This window comes from Homalodisca vitripennis, chromosome 5 (genome assembly GCF_021130785.1).
Source record: "Homalodisca vitripennis isolate AUS2020 chromosome 5, UT_GWSS_2.1, whole genome shotgun sequence".
NCBI lineage: Eukaryota > Metazoa > Arthropoda > Insecta > Hemiptera > Cicadellidae > Homalodisca > Homalodisca vitripennis.
In genome coordinates, this window is record NC_060211.1 from 91289784 (window position 1) to 91302695 (window position 12912).

Genomic DNA, 12912 nt, shown 5'->3' on the forward strand with positions numbered 1-12912 from the left:
TGTAAAGTGATGATGTAAGTAAGGAATGTTTATTCTCGTGTATTTAATGAATTGCGAACAGATATAGGAGGAACTAAATATCAGTAAGGTGAAGTTTACTGTTATTTCGTGATCCCGATTATATTTTTTTAATACTTATATATTAATTTAATCCTAGTCAGATCTCACATGCTGCACTAAGCGTAAGGTAAAACGGAGCTAATCCCAGCATTCGCATTGAATGCTGCCGTTTGTAAATTTTATTAATGAATTTTTTTCAAGTTCATCATTCCATAAAATCTCCAACCGTTAGCCAATAGCTTTATTTGCTTAGGAAATGTATGAATTATACATCTTAGTCTAAGTAAATACTTACGATCGTACTTTCTTGATTGGAGCAACGAGGCAAATACTATTACAGCCTTGGAAGTAATTTATAATCGGAATTAAATTATGGCAGTATTTAGTCGATTTAATAATGAAAGCATAATTTTCAGACCAACGTATTTGTATACTTTCTTGAACGGGACAATATGGCAAACGCTACCAAGTCATGGTGCCTGAATACCTTACGCCGCAAGTATAGTAGAACACTATGAATAGACGTTTAATCTTTTGACCAGAAAATACTTTCCACTACGTGCATATTTCCTCGATGAGAACAAAACAATGCAAAACGTTTTTTAATCATTCTATTCTACTGACAAAACTCAATTAATTTAGTTTTACTTAGCTTCATATAGCGTATTAAAAAATATAAGTTTCTTACGTGACGTGTTTGATCGCTTTTCTAATGCAAATAAAGAAGATTTTTATGCGAATTAAACGCTTAGTAGTTCTACTAACTTGTTCAAATTATTGCACGAGGTTTTCTTCATTGGAAAATGTTCCATCTCATTTCACCACATTGTTATGTCATTGTAAATATATTTAAATGGTGCAAACTTTTCGTCTTCTTTACCGTCGCTAGTCCTGCTACTGAGCTACAAGATAGCTTAATACTCTCAAACATGGTTCCCTGTTTCGAAATATGGTTCCAAAGTTTTTTTACTGCTTTACATATACTTAGCTCGGAGCCATATTGGATATATCACCGTTGTCTGGAATATGGATAGAGGTGACATAGTTAAATCAGTCAAGATGGTATAAAGTACATAACAGATCTTTATTAGAAACTACTATCTACATTAACGGAAACATGCAGTAATAGTGATAGTAAAAAAAGATAAATGGAATAGTTTAAAGGACATTGTTGCCCATAGCACTGCCCATTTTAATTCATCCAAACAGTAGACGGACTCTCTTACCCGTTAAGTTACTACAACTTCACAACTGTGGTGATCATCTTGTTTCATTACTAGATGTTTCTTTCCTTGCAATTTTTATTTTTACTCTGGAGTAAGTGGGGAATTTAACGGTTTAATTTTTATATTTTTTTAACAGATTGTTAAAAACTAGCATCAAATTCCTGTGTACTGTGTATTGGTATCAAACCCCCTTTAAGAACGTAATATTTTTTGAAGACTTTCTGGCAAGTTTTGACAGAACTTAAACGCTGCGATTGTTGATTCTCACAGGATACTATAAATCAGGAATAGTAAATCTTGCAGGATACGTTTTAAGTAGTATAATTGTTTTAAATACTGCATGATTCACTAGGATGTTATTGGGTAGTGAATCCCGTATAAGGGTGTCTCATTTGATACAGAAATATTTTATTAAGGAGGTGTCATATATAGTATAACCAATTGAATTTCCTCGAAATAACCTGTATAGGATAATATTCCTACACCTGCTGCTCTGAAATAAACTGAAACCCAGAGCTTCAACATAAACAATCGATATAACACTAATAATAATACTATAATAAATTCGTGGAAAATATAATTTTGGAGTAGGATGATTATTAGTTATTTCTGATATTATGGGGCAGTTTTGACTAGGATAGACTATACCACAGACGACTAGACGTCACATGATTTTTGGGACATTTGCCATTATTGATACAAAAATCAGTGACACAAGTTCGATATAATGATTTTTTGTATCCTTGAACGAGATGAAATGTCCGGAAATCATGTTTCCTTCGTTAGTGGTATGTATTGTAACTAATGACTATTTTATTACATACACCAATATTTCACTTTTACTGTTAAAATAATGACGTTATCAGAAAAATCACTGTAGAATTGTAATACGCACATTGTCGGGGACTAATACAAGACAATACAACGTAAGATAACATTCAATAAGCCCTTATTAGCCCTGTGATAGACTGAAGATTGGTTCTTTCCAAACAAATAGATGGCAAAATAGTTATAGGTAATTAGGGAGGAGTTGATTAAAAGGTAGATAATGCACCGTTTTCAACTGATTGCCAGAATGACACAATGCCATTGTGTCATTTTTACAGGACAAACAAGTCATAATGTAAGGTACAGGATAGCGTGTTTATTATTTGGGAACTTATAATCAACATTAGATGATACAAATCACTTGATGTTGTAGGAGAGTATGTCAATTGACAATAAACAACTAAACATCACATTAAATAATCCAGTAATAAGGTATTTATGGAGGCGATGATGTGAGCTTGCTTGTAAGGCGCTACTTTCGGAAACCTAATTATCCAGTCATTTTCAAGTTTTACAGTAGTTAGTAGATCGAGTACACAGCACACAGTTTTAAGAGAAATTTTACAGGTGTGATGATATGTCTATATGTCGCAATCAGAGATGTGGTGATGTAAGACAGCAGATAGCGTTGTTTATCGAAGAACTAATTACTGGCATGAGACAATAGCTCGTCAACTGCAGTTCAGGATTATTCAGTAGAGTGTTACCACGTACAACTATACAGGGTGTCAATTAAGTCTGGAACCTCTTTTTTAATTTTTAAACCACAATATAAAAAAATACCAAAGTTCACACGTGCTTACTGGTGATAGTAACGCACATATCTGCCCAATTACCGACCAGATAATCCCTTTGGGGGACGGTCCACAAGGAGTCAGACAAAATTCTTAAATAGCAGCATGGGATGATGGGAGGGGAACATTTTGAACACTTACTTGATCACAGGTACTTAAAAATTGGTGTTTACTTGTTAATACTTAGTACTTTACATTGTTCAATTGTTTTAAAATTTAAATAGCTATAACTACTGAATGAATCCACCTTTTGAAGTCCGGTTTGCGGCATTGTACTCTGCTAAGTAAGACCTTTAATTTGATACCAAACTTGACCTATGCTGATATTTAAGAATTTTGTCTGACTCCTTGTGGACCGTCCCCCAAAGGGATTATCCGGTCGGTAATTGGGCAGACGTGTGCGTTACTATCACCAGTAAGCACGTGTGAACTTTGGTATTTCTTTCTATTATGGTTCAAAAATTAAAAAAGAGGTTCCAGACTTAATTGACACCCTGTATATCACTTGTACAGGCGTAGTGTTGACGTAATGAAATATGTGTGTTGAAAGGTAGAGGTAATGTCTTGATTACGATGAACTAATTACTGGCATGAGACAATATCCTGTTATCTGCAGTTCTGACGTATTTAGTAGATTGACGCCACATAAAATGGTGTAGTATGTGTTGTGTTTAAGTATAGTAATTACATAATCCAAGATGTGGTGATACAAATTAGGGGAGTCTTAACTATGATGAACTAATTGCCAGCAAGAGACAATATCCTGTTACATATCTGTAGTTCTAAAGTAGATTGACGCTAAATACAACTGATCTCGCTTGTACAGGTGTAGTTATGAGACAAACAGAGATGTGTGATGCCAGATAGGGGCTACTGGTTTTGCTTATAATGAACTAATTACCTTCATGAGATAATATTGTGACGTCTGTCAATTCTAGATGTCTAACCTCGTTTCTGAATGTTTTTTATAGATTCTACCTATTATTACTGGGTCGAATGAGGTTCCAAGTTACTGTTTTGAAAGAGTCGACTTCCTAGAGCTGTATCGTAGCCTAGCAAAAATTAACTGGAATAATTTACGATTTATGAGAACGATTTGGGTCAGTGAAAGATTTGGGAATCATTGTTGGTTGCAGTTTGTCTTTTAATGACCATATTACTAACTGTATTTCTTCCGCCAGTCGGATGTTAGGGTTTATAATCAGGCAAAGAGTAAATTTTCGAAACAGTGTAACATTTATTACACTATATAAGGCACTGGTCAGGTCACGACTAGTACTGCGTGTATAGTTTGGAACCCTACATATGCCGTCCACAAAGATGCCATAGAAAAAGTACAAAAGAGATTTTTAAGATATATTTACTTTAAACGTTTTAATATTTATACTTATTTATTTAATTACGAAGAGTTATTAAGTCTGTTTGAATTTGAGAGTCTAGGTCTAAGGAGAGCAGTGATGGAGCAAGCGTTTCTGCATGGCTTAATGCAAGGGCGGGTGGGCGACGTGGTCAGTATGGAAGCTCTTAGGATTAGGGTTCCGCGCTTCAACAATAGGAGTAAAATTATGTTTGATCTGCCACATATACGGACAGTATCGCACGCGTACTCGCCTCTGCTACGGATGATGAGATCTCACAATTTAATACTTTCGGAAGGAAATAATCTTGATATATTTGCAGAATCAAAATATGTTTTTAATAAGAATTGCCTAATGATATTAAAATATAAACCTTATTTATATTGACTTTTAAATTATTAATACAATGTATGCCTAATATTTTCTCAAATTTATTTAACTGTAATTTATCTTACAATAACCGTTCCATCTATTTTTATTTTTGTTGTATGTTGTTACTTAAATTATTTGCATTATTTCATGTGTTATAGAATTACTTAGTTGTTGCATCTTTTTAAATATATATTTTTGTTATATTCTTAAAATGATTATTGTACTGTTTCTGTTATTAATTATATATATATATATATTTGTTAGGTCAAGTCTTTATATTATATATTATGTTTGTCGTTGCATGCATGTGTTTATAAAATTACTTAGTCGTTTCATTTTAGTACAAATTTTTGTTATGTTTCTCTAATGATTATTGTGCTGTTGCTGTCATTTATACTTATTTGTTATATACTACTTGATATCCAGTAATTATTTTAAGTACTGAAAATAGACCTTGCAAACCCACGAATGAACTATACTGTGTACAATTGTTAACTGCTTTAATGTAATTGGGTCTTAACCTGTATTAAAGCATGCAAACTTATAAATAAAATAAAATAAAATTAGCCTACTTGTTCCGTATTCTAGATTATTCAGTATGAGGTCAACTCGTTCTCTTTTTGCTTCGGCCTTCTATAAGGTGAACAGGTGCTCTGTAATATACTGTAGACAGAAAATTTCGATTACTTCAAAGCTAACTGCCCGGTCACGTATCTTCCCGACACGGTTCAGTGGTTTTTTAGTATTTATACCTTGCCTTCCTTAAAGATCCACTTTTTAATTTATTGTTTATGGCCCAGCATATTTTAAACTCAGTGAAACAAAACTTGGTAGCAGATCTCTGTAATAGAAGATAAAGTCAAGGACGGTGGGAGTGCGTAGAAGTTCTAGACAACAAAGAGAGCTTGAATTTTAATTTTTGATGAGTGACATATTTTTTCAGACTAAAAAGTATTATTGCTGTAACTTTTCACAATCGAACTTTATTTAAAAATGAGGTAGCATATTTGCCAATTTGCAGGTCTGAACCAAGCTATTCTTGCAACTTATTGTTGTCTAAGCGTAGTTTTGTAAAGTTTGGTTCGTGTAAAACTTTTTGGAGTTGTACGTTTTTAAACTCTCTTAGTAATTTATTTTGTACCAAACTTAACATTCTAACATCAAATTCTCACCTTCAATTATTTATTGTATTTCCTTATCACAAATAAAACCGGTAAATCTCATTATTTCATTTTTCTTTATGTTTAGTTGTTTTCAAAATTAAGTTGAAGTCTACCACTTTGTTCTGCCCATTCGCTATAATAAATGTAGAGTTAAATATATTTTTATTCCACTCAATATAATTCACAGCCTACAATGATCCAGGGGGTAGTATTTTCAATGAGGATACATTTGAGTAACCTATTATTTATTTTTCTATTTCTGGTTAATTAATGCCTAAACAGATTTGGAAAATTATTTACTATGGTTATGATATAATGAAAACAAGTTTAGTATTAGTATATTTTACTACTCAAAAAAATCTGTACCTGTTCACAATAAATAAAGTTTAACTTCTCCACACCTGTCCATGTTTTCCAAATATAATTTACTTACTTCTTGTTGCTTTTTTTCTGCTTACTTTTAACATTTTTAGTTGCTACAACTTATTTTAATTTAATTTCAGTCTGCACACAAGGTTGGTGGTACTGTACTGTAAAATTAATGTTTTCCAACTTTGAACTGGGTTACAAAAAACTTTTATCTATGCCTTTTATGAAGGATCCCTTCCTCAAACCAAAAAGACCAGAAATGGCCTTCAAATTTTCTATGCTTTTAATAAATACACAGAGATTTTGCCTGCTAAAAATGCTACTGCAAGCACTACCGTGAACCTTTTGCACAAGGGACTGTTCTCTTATTTTGGTTACTTTGATCACCTCGTAAACATTCTTAGGAGAGGTGAAGCCCACAAACTAAACACTCGCCAAGCGGGTGACGTTGGAATGCCAAAGTATCGGCTTTCCCGCACAATGAAGAAATTTTCAATTGTTAATACGAAAATGGTTAATAATTTACTCGCGGAAATGTGTAGATAGAGTGGCCTTCGATAGGTTCAAACGAACAGTTAAGGAGAAACGTACCTAGGCAACTTTACTCTTTGAACGAGTTACAGGATGGTTTACTATGGCCACCTCGTGTCTTATAGTTTTCACACACAACAGTACATAGAAATATGTATGACGTAAACCTTAAATAATTTCAAAAGGGTCAATATTACCATATAGTTGACTAGATTGTGAAGTCATATCTTGGACTCTACTGCAAACAGCCGGAACTGGCTACCAATCATTTCCGGTTCCGGTACACCATCTGTCAACCTGACATCAATAATCAGCCAGTATCCGCTCGATATCTCATTCAGTATGTTACCACGACAACAGTAAATACTTTCAAAAGAACTTTTCAATTTTATTATTTTCAAACAGATTTTTGAAGCAACTTGTCCAATACTGAATAGTTTGTTTTAACAAAATACTTCACTTTGAGAGTAATGAAATGTAACTAAATAAGAGTTTGCCTATTAGCTAACTCGAAGTTCGAAGTGCACAACAGAAGTACACATTAATTTGTCATTATAAGTTCATCCCAAGTTCCCATCATTTGGTTGTAACATCCATCTAATTTGATTTCTTTATTACAGCAGTTCACTACCTATCAAACTAATCATATAAAGTTTAACAAAGAGATGAGAAATTACTCCGTAAAGTAGAAGCCGTCGTAAAGTTTGAATTATTCACACAATTATTATCAAATCTGTTGTCATTTGCTTAATCATTACGTAAACACACAGTGGGATATTTTTTCTACAACACTAGTCATATTTTGTTATACCATACTAGTAATATTCTAAACTTTAGAGTAATTTACAAATTTATGTATACTTTAAAATGTTATGTACTTATAGTATAATCGTTATATTTCCTTGTTCGCTTACTATAGGATAACCAATTCGTTCAGATTAATATTGTGTCTATTTTGTGCCTTATGATTATACTGATTTAACAAATTTGACTCACAAAAATGGCTGACTGTTGTTCAAGTCTGTGTATAACAACAATAAATATATTTCTTTCTGTATTAAGCTTCGATTGAAATAATCCGGAAATTTAAAATAAATATAGAACTTGACTGTTGACGAATGATACCGCGCACAGGCTACAATATTATTTAAGCACATTGAAAAATAAAAAAAAATTGAAAATGTTCATACCTGTGGCGCAACCTGGTGGCAGTGGTTGAAGCTATACCCGATTGCGCACCGAACAAATTAGTGTTCTGTCAGCCTCGTGTATGATGAACATAATCCTTGCATTACATCACAAGTCTGGAAAGCACCGTTATTTCTATTTATATATGTAGATATCATTCTGAATAGCTCGAATTATAAACGTAATATTCTTTGAAGGTGATATTAGCCAGACGACGGCAAGTAATTCTCAAAGAGAAACCTCCACCTATTCAAATGTTTGCAATCTCTGTTTTGCAAATAGCCAGTTAAGAAAACATTTTAAATCCGTATGTAAGAATTTAATTTCTAATTCGTACCCAATAAGTTCAATTGTATAATAAATACAAATTTTAATAAATTTAATTGTAAGGAACGTTTAAGGGGACAGGGACGTCCATATCTCGCCCATGTTAATTTGGTAATATTTAGGTACATTTAAAAAGCAAACTAAAAGTGCTATGACTTTGAAACTTTTTGTAGTATAAATACACATTGTTCTAAGTAATTTGATGAAGTATTATTTTAATTTTTCAAAAAATAAAATAAATAATAATTTTTTTTTTAATGTTAATGTTTTTTTACATATTTTTGGTTTAATTAAATTTAATAAAAAAAAATACCAAACAAGATATTGGAGTTTTACTTCATCATTTTGTTGCCTGAAGTATTCTTAACAAGCTGTAAAAAATTCGGATGAATCCATTTATATTTGGCTGAGAAAAGTGTACCTAACCCCTATAAAAATAGGTTTTCGGAAAAAGAACAAAACGTCACGACTATACCTTATAATATGTTAAATGACAATGTAGACTTACATTAAAATGCTCCAGGGGCATAGGATGGGTTATCTGCCTCTTCATCATCTTCTAGCTTCCTTTTATTATTTCTTCTATTTTATTAATTATTTATTTTATTTATTATTTATTTATTTGATTTATTATTTATTTATTTGATTTATTATTTATTTATTTGATTTATTATTTATTTATTTTTATTAATTATTATTATTTTTATTCTTTCCTTTTATTAAACTTTTTTATCCTAGGCATTGTACTTTAGTATTATCTATACAGAAAATAAACAACAACACAAAACAAACTTCACAGTCACTAACCAAACTTAGTGTCAGAACGAAAGGAATAGCCAAAATAATAAACAATCTATAATGAAACACAGCTGACTTCTGCTAGGAAACAAAACCATAGAAACCTAAAGTAACTAGATCATAGATATTCAAAAAGTAATAGGTTATAAAACATCACATATGTATACCCGATACAAAACTTGTTTTACTGGATCGTTGACTACATTAGTTGATAATAATTCGACGAAAAATTAGTGTAACGTTTCATTTATTTTTTTTTTTTAATTATATATATAAAGTAAATATGCTTGTGTGTGGTATCAAAATGTCCAGAATTAAACGGAGTATTTTACTAAATAAAAATGTGAACAAGTGAAAAAAATAATATTTTTGACGTCCCAGTCCCCATAGTCCTACATTATGTAGTTCATCATTTTCACTTTGTAAATACAACGCCAGGTTATTTATTTTATTTTCAAAGATACAATTCTATATTATTATGAATAGACATTGCCAGTGGGTTGTTGCATTATGATGCCCTGACACTATCTCAAGTATATATATATATATAGCATTATTCATACTATTATTTTGTATATGTATTATTTAATTTTCATTATTTAATTAAATTAAAGCAATTATCATTCCAGACACTTATAATTTGTGCTTTTGAAATAAGATATTGACAAAACTTACAAACATGGTTTATGGTGTAGCACTCTTCTTGTAACATAAGAAACACACAGTTCTTTATCCAAGAACTTTTAAAAGTAATTGTTTATGCAATTTAGCTAATTTTATAGTTTTTAAACTAAATACACTATAAACCGTCAATACAGTGTTCTATGATTTGACTTAAGGTTGATGTTTGTTTAAAAATATATGTTAAACAAATTTATATTATTAATAAGCTATATCAGGTGTAATTGCTATAACCTACTGCAAAAATCTTCTGAAAATAAGAAAAAATATGGAAATCAACTTTCAAAATAACAATGACATATCGAAATGTAGTGACTTGTTTGATTCTTGCTTCCAAGTTGACTACGTTACGAAGATTACTAAGTTTCTTCGTCAATTAAGAAATTTACTTTTTTCGTAATTAAATTCCTATCGGTTCTTATCTGAATGCCGGTCAGTGCGGTCGATTCTTATCTCTGCTAGTTAACCTGTTCTGCCGTGTCGCCGCTTGTACATGTGTATCCACCTGATATTATTAGTTTAGCTATTTCAAATTTGCTATTTATAATTAGTTGTTTAAAAAAATTGTATATCTTAATTTAATTTAATTTCCTATAATTTTGTAATTTTAACATGGCGGTCTGTACTAAGTGTGCTGTTCAAGTTGACAGCGCTTATATGCTTGTGTGTGCAGAGTGCAAGGAGTTTTCATCCCAGATGCACACGTTTTGAGTATATAGATAATTTCAAAAACTTTCGACACGAAAACTCGCAGGATGGAAGTGGAATGCATGTGCAACAGAGACTGATTCGGTGGTTAGCCAAGACGGCCGGATGGAGTCGGAGCTTTCTCTTGCTTCACTGATGGAAGCGTTCCAGAGTATGGGAAAGGAACTAGGGGCGAAGATAACCGGTGTCAAGACTAGTGTGGATAGTGTGCAAGAACAGTTGGTAGGCGTAAATAATACCATTGGAGTCATTCAAGCCACCCTGAACAACATGGTTACCGAAAATGAGCGCAGGAAGTCTGAATTAGCTGTACAGAAAAAAGAAAACCATGAAACGCGGGAAGCGATGGCAGACCTACATCAGCGAGTGCGTGACATTGAACAATATTCGCGAAGATAATGTGGAGACAGTAGGGGTGCTCTTAACAACGTGGTGAGGACATCTATAGTGTTTTGGAAAGACCATAAGGCGAAAATTATTATTTATTCCGGTATAAATATAAAGAATTTGTTTTGCTATCCGTTAATTATTTTGTTTCTATATAGGTTTAGATACCATAAAAATCCCCTTTAACTAAACGTACAACAATAATTGTTTTAATGTTATTTGCTCTTAATAACGTAATTGAACTGGTATGTATTTTATATTTCAAGTTAAACAAATATTTTATATTTGATTGCGTGCAATATATTTTACCTGTTTTTTATGTATAAATTACTTAAAATGCTTTTATATACAGTCGATATTATTGTATCATTTGAATATCATTGTAACATTAGTTTTAACTCTCAATATTAAATACTTCACATTAATAAACTTCTTATTATAAGTATTTTGATCTATTGTAATTATGGCTAAATTTCAGTAGAATGGATATTTTCATGTTGATTCCTCTTACTACAAATTTAATGATTATGTTATTTTTAAACGTTATTTTATTAAAGCTATATTTTACTACATTCCTGTTGCAAATAAATGCTCTCTTTTAATGCGCATACGGTCATAAATTATCATACAATGAATAATGGTTAATATTTTGTACATTTGAGGTAATTATTAGTTTGATTTGTCATTTATTTTGTTTTTAATACTCTTAAAAATTAAATATCAACATTCTATTTTTATTATATAAAGGAAAAGTGGTTTTTGTTTTTATTCCTTTGTAGTAAATATTATATTTTGTTTTATTACTTACAGAAACTGACAGAATTTTGTTTTTAATATGCAATATATCTCAATTTCTTTACTTATAAACTATTTAATAATGCTGTAGTCTTTACTGTTTGTTTTAAGCACATTTCACTTTATTTTACTCTAAAATGGTGGCATTTTGTATACCATACCTATGTATCAGTAATATGTAAATGCGCGCGCTTGAACATAACAACTAACAATAATATATCCAAGCATGACACGGCATACGGTGAAGCGGCTGATGGACAGCGACGCGCAACTGCTTGACAGATTAGACCACTACAGAAAAGTATACTGCGAACAGTTCGACTCACACATACAGGTTACACAACACTTTAAAAATACAAACAAGGAATGGCTTAACATAATTGATTTCAACATTAGAAGTTACCACCAAAATATTGACAGTTTAATCATTTTAATTTACATCTTGAACGTTAAAATTGATATTATTGTGCTTGGAGACCTGGGTTGACAGAGATGGGACCTTGATAGCATTGGACGGTTATGACGTACACAGCACAGATAACAACTGGAATAGAAGTGACGGGTTAATTGTTTATATAAGGAGTGAATTGAGTGGAGTGACACAACAGATTACTTTGGGAGAGGCGACTGGATGCAGGTGGACTTTGATTGTGACTGTAGACAAATGAAATGAAATGAAATGAAATGAAAAATGCCTTTATTTACAGAGGCGAAGTTAGGACTTAAAAGTCCTCTCTACCACTTAACCTCCGGACAACGGAGGGTACTGGGGGTGTACCGCAGTCCGACCATGATCTGTGACATGTTTTTGGCGGAACTACATAACTACAACTTGCTTACTTCTAACGATATGACTCATATATTTGTAGGAGATACTAATATTGATATTTTAAACAATATTGATGACAGAAAAGACATATACTTAAACATATTATACGAAGCTGGTCTTACAGAATGTATTAAGAAACCGACTAGAGTGACCGACAAATCTAGTACTTGCATTGACCATATACGAGTATTTATCAAACACACTGACTATAGCGTCGTGACTGCGGGTGTACTGACCACTGACCTGACCGTGCCGGCACCCACACCGATAATGAGAGTGGTACATACCTCGACCAACAAGAACTACAAAGGCTACTGGAGACTCAGTGGTGGGACCATGCTCTTGTACAGCAATATGTTAGTAATTACTGTGATGCATTTTTTGATGTTTTTGAGGATTTAAAACAGCTTTCTCAAAAATCTAAAAGACAGAGTAACCGCAATCACAGACTCAAAACATGGATTACAGCAGACCTAATTAGTGCGATTCGAAAGCGAG